General features: G+C 33.5%; 1 long non-coding RNA gene across 1 annotated transcript in view; it reads right to left on the bottom strand.

The window, feature by feature from the left end:
* Nucleotides 1-7,500, bottom strand: part of LOC128665941 (uncharacterized) — a 200,250-nt gene that overhangs the window by 157,976 nt on the left and 34,774 nt on the right. Inside the window, exon 4 of the long non-coding RNA XR_008403199.1 lies at nucleotides 6,889-6,969. This is a non-coding gene — a long non-coding RNA (uncharacterized LOC128665941). The remainder of the gene's footprint in view (nucleotides 1-6,888; nucleotides 6,970-7,500) is intronic.

The raw sequence follows: 7,500 nt of genomic DNA, 5'->3' as shown, positions 1-7,500 counted from the left end.
CTTACACTACAATTAAATAAATTAAATAAATTAAATAAAATTAACTAAATTACAAAAAAAACAAACACTAAATTACACAAAATAAAAAAATAAATTATCAGATATTAAAACTAATTACACCTAATCTAATAGCCCTATCAAAATAAAAAAGCCCCCCCCCCCAAAATAAAAAAACCCTAGCCTAAACTAAACTACAAATAGCCCTTAAAAGGGCCTTTTGCGGGGCATTGCCCCAAAGAAATCAGCTTTTACCTGTAAAAAAAATACAAACACCCCACCACAGTAAAACCCATCACCCACACAACCAACCCCCCAAATAAAATCCTAACTAAAAAACCTAAGCTCCCCATTGCCCTGAAAAGGGCATTTGGATGGGCATTGCCCTTAAAAGGGCATTTGGCTCTTTTTCCGGCCAAAACCCTAATCTAAAAATAAAACCCACCCAATAAACCCTTAAAAAGCCTAACACTAACCCCCGAAGATCCACTTACAGTTTTTAAAGACCCGACATCCATCCTCAACGAAGCCGGCAGAAGTCCTCAACGAAGCAGCAGAAGTCTTCATCCAACCGGGCAGAAGTCGTCATCCAGACAGCATCTTTTATTTTCATCCATCCGGCGTGGAGCGGGTCCATCTTCAAGACATCCGGCGAGGAGCATTCTCTTCAATCGACGTCTTCTTCCGAATGACGTTTCCCTTTAAATGACGTCATCCAAGATGGCGTCCCTTAGATTCCGATTGGCTTATCGATTTCTATCAGCCAATCGGAATTAAGGTTGAAAAAATCCTATTGGCTGTTGCAATCCTATTGATGGATGTCGGGTCTTCAAAAACTGTAAGTGGATCTTCAGGGGTTAGTGTTAGGCTTTTTTAAGGGTTTATTGGGTGGGTTTTATTTTTAGATTAGGGTTTTGGGCGGAAAAAGAGCTAAATGCCCTTTTAAGGGCAATGCCCATCCAAATGCCCTTTTCAGGGCAATGGGGAGCTTAGGTTTTTTAGGTAGGATTTTATTTGGGGGGTTGGTTGTGTGGGTGGTGGGTTTTACTGTGGGGGTGTTTGTATTTTTTTTTACAGGTAAAAGAGCTGATTTCTTTGGGGCAATGCCCCGCAAAAGGCCCATTTAAGGGCTATTGGTAATTTAGTTTAGGCTAGGGTTTTTTTTTATTTGGGGTGGGGGTTTATTTTGATAGGGCTATTAGATTAGGTGTAATTAGTTTAAATATCTGATCATTTCCTTTTTTATTTTGCGTAATTTAGTGTTTGTTTGTTTTTGTAATTTAGTTAAATGTATTTAATTTATGTAATTGATTTAATTGTAGTGTAAGGTTAGGTGTTAGTGTAAGACAGGTTAGGTTTTATTTTACAGGTAAATTTGTATTTATTTTAGCTAGGTAGTTAGTGAATAGTTAATGACTATTTAGTAACTATTCTACCTAGTTAAAATAAATACAAACTTAGCTGTGAAATAAAAATAAAACCTAAGCTAGATACAATGTAACTATTAGTTATATTGTAGCTAGCTTAGGGTTTATTTTACAGGTAAGTATTTAGTTTTAAATAGGATTTATTTAGATATTAATAGTAGGTTTTATTTAGATTTATTTTAATTACATTAAAGTTAGGGGTGTTAGGGTTAGGGTTATACTTATGGTTAGGTTTAGGGGTTAATAAATTTAGTATAGTGGCAGCGACGTTAGGAGCGGCAGATTAGGGGTTAATAAGTGTAGGTAGGTTGCAGCGACATTTGGGGCGGGAGATTAGGGGTTAATAACATTATGTAGGTGTCGGCGATGTTGGGGGCAGCAGATTAGGGGTTAATGAGTATAATGTAGGTGTCGGCGATGTCAGGGGTGGCAGATTAGGGATTAATAAGTATAATGTAGGTATTGGCAATGTCGGGGCGGCCGATTAGGGGTTAATAAGTGTAAGATTAGGGGTGTTTAGACTCGGGGGTTCATGTTAGGGTGTTAGGTGTAAACATAAATTTTGTTTCCCCATAGGAATCAACGGGGCTGCGTTACGGAGCTTTACGCTGCTTTTTTGCAGGTGTTAGGCTTTTTTTCAGCCGGCTCTCCCCATTGATGTCTATGGGGAAATCGTGCACGAGCACGTAAAACCATCTTACCACAGCTTTCAGCAGCGCTGGTATTGGAGTGCGGTATAGAGCTCAATTTTGCTCTACTCTCACTTTTTGCCTGCTAATGCTGGGTTTTTATAAATCTGTAATACCAGCACTGTAGGTAAGTGAGCGGTGACAATAACTTGCAAGTTACTACCGCACCGCTCATAACGCAAAACTTGTAATCTAGCCGAATGTTAATAGGTTGAAATCAGATATGTTTATTGTAGATTAAATTAATATATATAATATATATATAAATATATAAAATATTATTTGACACATTAAAATTAAATATTTTAAACACTACACTTTTTTAGAATTGAAAAAAAAAAAAACTTATTATGTAGGTCTTCAATCTACCCATCGAAAAAGCGCACAATTTAGATAAGGAAGCTAAATACTTAGCTAAGGTTACGGAGAATGGGATTTCCCTAACAAGCAGCACCTACAAATGACACGGGCTACCTGGCTTGTGCCACCAAATGTAGCACTCCAGGTATGATTCCCTGCTAATGTGCTGACCAACAGTTGGCACTACAGTTAGTGCCTAGTGGGGAAACTAGGTCTACATTTGTGCATAGGGCAGGTGCCCCTAGACAAGATGAAATCCTCAGATTAATAAGGTATGATGTTAATATATTAAATAACAAATTAATAGGACAGAAACACATAATTAAAAAAAATATTTATATTTGTAAATACATCATAATATCAAAAGGTATTATATAATATACAACTATGTTGTATGGTGAAAAATAAATCTTGCTTCTTCTATTTTGATTAAACTGAGTTTTGTTGTTTTTTAAATCTACACAAGTTTTGTTATTCATGAAAATTGGCACCTTTTTTGCGTGAGCAGAAAATAAGCACAGTAAATATTACAATTAATATTGTGATATAATCTAGAAAATATAGTTGATACTATTGATGTTAAATCACTTTATCTTTCCAAAAAAATTCCCTAAATTATAATAACAATATAATTAACAACATAAGCAGTACTACCACCCTGGTATCTATCTATCTATCTATCTATCTATAATAGATGTATAAAAAGTGTGGAATATACAATGTAATACAAGTAATGTAATGTACTTTTATATAGTCTATTACATTGTATATTCCACACTCTTTATACATAGGTACACAGGTAAGGCTATATAAATATTTTTGCCATTATAATTATTATTCCTTTTTTTTTTTATTATTCATCTTCTTTCCTTTCTTCTTTTTTGACTATTTTATTCTCCCCCTGTATTCATAATTTCACAACTTTATACATATTGATTCCATGGTGATATATAACTTTATGTCATTATATGCTCTTTGTAAAATGATATATTTCCCCTGTCTGTTCTCCTACACTGGACACTGTCTGTCTCTGTCACCTAAGCCCCCCTCATGATTTTTACGACACCCCCTCCTCTCCCTGCACTCAGACCTCTGTAACACTTTCTGTCCTTTTTAGCCATTCTGTGTTTCGAAATATAATCTGTAAATGCCATTGAATTGGTCAGTATTGCTTCAGATTTGAAAAAGGAAGGCACACTTCCGAAAGCTTGTCAACTTATAAATGTATAGTTAGTCCAATAAAAAAGTATCACTGCTCAATGCAATACTCTTGTTATTTTGTTATCTATCTATCTATCTATCTATCTATCTATCTCTCTCTCTATATATATATATATATATATATATAGATATAGATATATAAAGTATATATATACAGTATATATATACAGTATATATATATATATATATATATATATATATATATATATATATATATATATATATATAATTCCATGATTAGATACATTTACTTGTGGTCCAGACAGACAACAGGTCTCAGTGTCACGTTTTAGCCCGTAAATGTATATAGATTATCCACCGTCTACGTGCCCTATTAATAGACCATAATCTGTTAAGGGTCATCTGCCACTGCTCACACCAACCTTGTTAAATAATCACTTTTTACAGAGGATTCATCTCTTCCTCCTCATTATAAATTCCCACCTCTTACTGGTTATCCACCTACCCCATCAATGTTATCATATATCAATGCCTTTTACAGATCATCCCCACTCTCAGAGCATTCTTCAGAGATAAATAACCCCTTACAGATAATCTAGCCTCTTTGCCCTCATCATATATAAATTCCCCCTTAAAATGCATCCTGTTTCTTTCTCTTATCATAGATTATAATTATCCACCTTCTTCCTGCACCCATCATAGTTAAAATACTTCTAAAAGATCACCTGTGCTCAACCTTCACCAATTATAGGCCATCGGTTCTTACAGATTATCCATCCTTTATGTGCTCCCGTCATGGATGCACACAACAATGAATAATTTCCTCTTTATACACACATAATAAGCAATCCTCCATCTCTGTTCACTCTCCTAGGTCCCTACCCTATCATCTTTTCTTGCCACCATAATAGAGTCTCACTCACACTTTACAACTCATCTGTATACCGCAACATATATTTATACCAGTTACAGATAATCAATACTCTCCCTGCACCCCATGCAAGTCTAGCGATTATTACCCAATCTCTAATATATCAACAACAATTACAAATTATCCAAACCTTCTCCAATACAGGTCATACACCAACTCTTGGCACCTCCTCCCAAGTCATCACTCCTTACAAATCTATTTATCTTATGCACCTCATCATAATGGTTACCATGTATAGGATACCCATCATTTTCATGAAACATCTCATAGATCAGCACTCAATATCAGTCATTCACAATCTCATTATTCATCATCTCTTCTGCCTGCATGACCCATGTATTAATATATCTTGTAGATGATTTCTCTCTTACCTCCTCCTTCTTACATATCATGCACCTGACAGATTATTTACCATCTCCCTACAACGCTTATAGGGCATAAGCTCTTAAAGATCATCCACTCCTTCACATAGATCATTCCCATCATAGAGTATTTATCCTTGCTGTAGACCCAATCATGGATCTGCAGTACATCCATATAATGCATCCTTTTCCTACATATTTTTTAAAATTTCCACCTCTTACAGATCTTCGACATAGTCGTTGCAAGTCCTATGAATAATAATTTATAAAAATAAAGTTGTGTGTATTTGAAAGAACGTGAGGAGTTTAAGACTCACTTTTGTTTACAAAGAACAGGTTTCATCACATTTACCAGATTAAAAGGAATAGTAAACCCAAATATTTTCTTTCATGATTCAGATAGACCATGCAATTTTAAGCAACTTTCTAATTTACTCCTATTATCATTTTTTCTTCATTCTCTTGGTATCTTTATTTGAAAAAGCAGAATGAAAGTTTTGGAGCCGGCCTATTTTTGGTTCAGTACCCTGAATAGGGCTTGCTGATTGATGGTTACATTTAGCCATCCAATCAGCAAGCACAACCCAGGTTCTGAACCTAAAATGGGCTGGCTCCAAAGCTTTTATTCCAGCTTTTTCAAATAAAGATACCAAGAGAACGAAGAAAAATTGATAATAGGAGTAAATTAGAAAGTTGCTTAAAATGATATGCTCTATCTGAATCACGAAAGAAAAAAGAAAAAAAAGGGTTTAATATCCCTTTAAGTTAAGCACTTCACCCTGATTTATTGTCCCACAACTGGTGATTGGTGGCTACACACATATGTCTCTTGTCATTGGCTCACCACATATGTTCACCTAGCTAACAGTAGTGCATTGCTGCTCCGCTGCTGACTTTGTGTGATTGACCCTTTTGCATGGGTTAAACACATAGCTATATGCAAGCCACTGTGCAATAAGAAAATGCTCTAACACATTAGAACTTTTTCTTTTTGTACTTTAACTTTGCATTAAGAACTCTCACCAACGTTATTCCAGTTCTTGAGAAAAGACTTTGCACTCATCATTTTGCATAACATTTGGATTCATTTAACGTAATTGTCTTGGCCACTTGGAAACCCATTTGGCCTGGTTTTTTTTATTGTTGTTGTGTTTTGTGTTCTGTTTTATTTGTTTTTCGCACAGCATATCTTGACTTTTCAAACAGGTTGCATTTAAAGTTTAAATGTTATTAAATAGAGATGCTTACTGATTTAAGGAATAACTAAAAATATATCTCAATTTAAACATTAAAAAAGCTTTTCAGAATAAAAATACTATTATCAGACTTTGCAATTAACTGTTTGGACTGTTTAAAATGTTAATTTTAAAATTACATAAAGTGTTATGAAATCATTAATAATATTATTGATTAACTAAAACAAATATGCATTTAAATACTTTTGGACAGTTATGGTCAATACTGAATCAGTTGAATTTTGTTGTAGATACAGATCTTGTGACTCTGTGGAAGTCTCCGTATAGTCCAATTTTTTTGATAGTTTTTGTATATTTACCCAATTACCCAAATATCTATGTGACGGACATAATTTAGGAGGCTTAACCAAATTAATACTATAGAAAAAAGCAACTGGAATTTCAATATAACATTTTTCTGGTATCTGATAGACTAGAATAGTGATTTTGCACTTACTAATATACATTTGATATGAGACATGTTGTATTGGATGGTAAATAGTTAATGTTAATATATATATATATAAATATTTGTCAGAGAGTATATTTAAATGTAAAAAAAACTGCATTAAAAAATAAATAAATTAAGCTTTCATGATGTGAAGATGGGCTAAATACTTTAACATCATCAAGACATTTAATAAATAAAGATTCTAAATTTATAATATGTTTTATTGTGTGGCCAAACTGTGGAGCATATGATACCTTATTGTTCCTGGTACAAAACAGCTCTTGAGGAAGAATTCATTGTATAAAAAATATTGCTTCTTTCCGTATTTCAATCAGCTGTAACAGATGGGAAATAATTGTCTACATACATTGATAAAAACTGATATTTGTATTATTTATGAACTTAAAGTGATGCAAAAGGTGAACAATATGACAACAAAACCCCTAGATTTAGTAAAGGTAAAATTATTATGTTTAGGGAGAGATTATTAGTATGTATAGGTTTAATGAGTTACACGCTTGCTTATTGGTCTCACTAATGTTTTTTTGGTTGTGCAAAAGAAAAAAAACTAAGTTCATCTTCAAAAGCAGTTTAAATTTCTGATTTGGAACTATTAAAATAAAATATGTTACCTGTTAAATTTTATATATATTAAAGATATACAGAACAAAAACCAAAAGGGTATGTTAGTAGTATAGAACCATCTCCCCCTTTTAACTGTATAAATATAGCATAACAAAACGTAGATATAGCATAGTAATATACTGTATTTTGAGGTTATGCAGTAGGTGGTGTTTCTCACAAACACCAGATCTCGAAACTAGATGAAGTTTTAAAGTGACATTAATCAACAATTATAATTTTAC

Source organism: Bombina bombina, chromosome 7, assembly GCF_027579735.1.
Source record: "Bombina bombina isolate aBomBom1 chromosome 7, aBomBom1.pri, whole genome shotgun sequence".
In the NCBI taxonomy this organism is placed as follows: domain Eukaryota; kingdom Metazoa; phylum Chordata; class Amphibia; order Anura; family Bombinatoridae; genus Bombina; species Bombina bombina.
The sequence above is the reverse complement of the archived record's forward strand: the minus strand, read 5'-3'. Positions and strand labels throughout refer to the sequence as shown.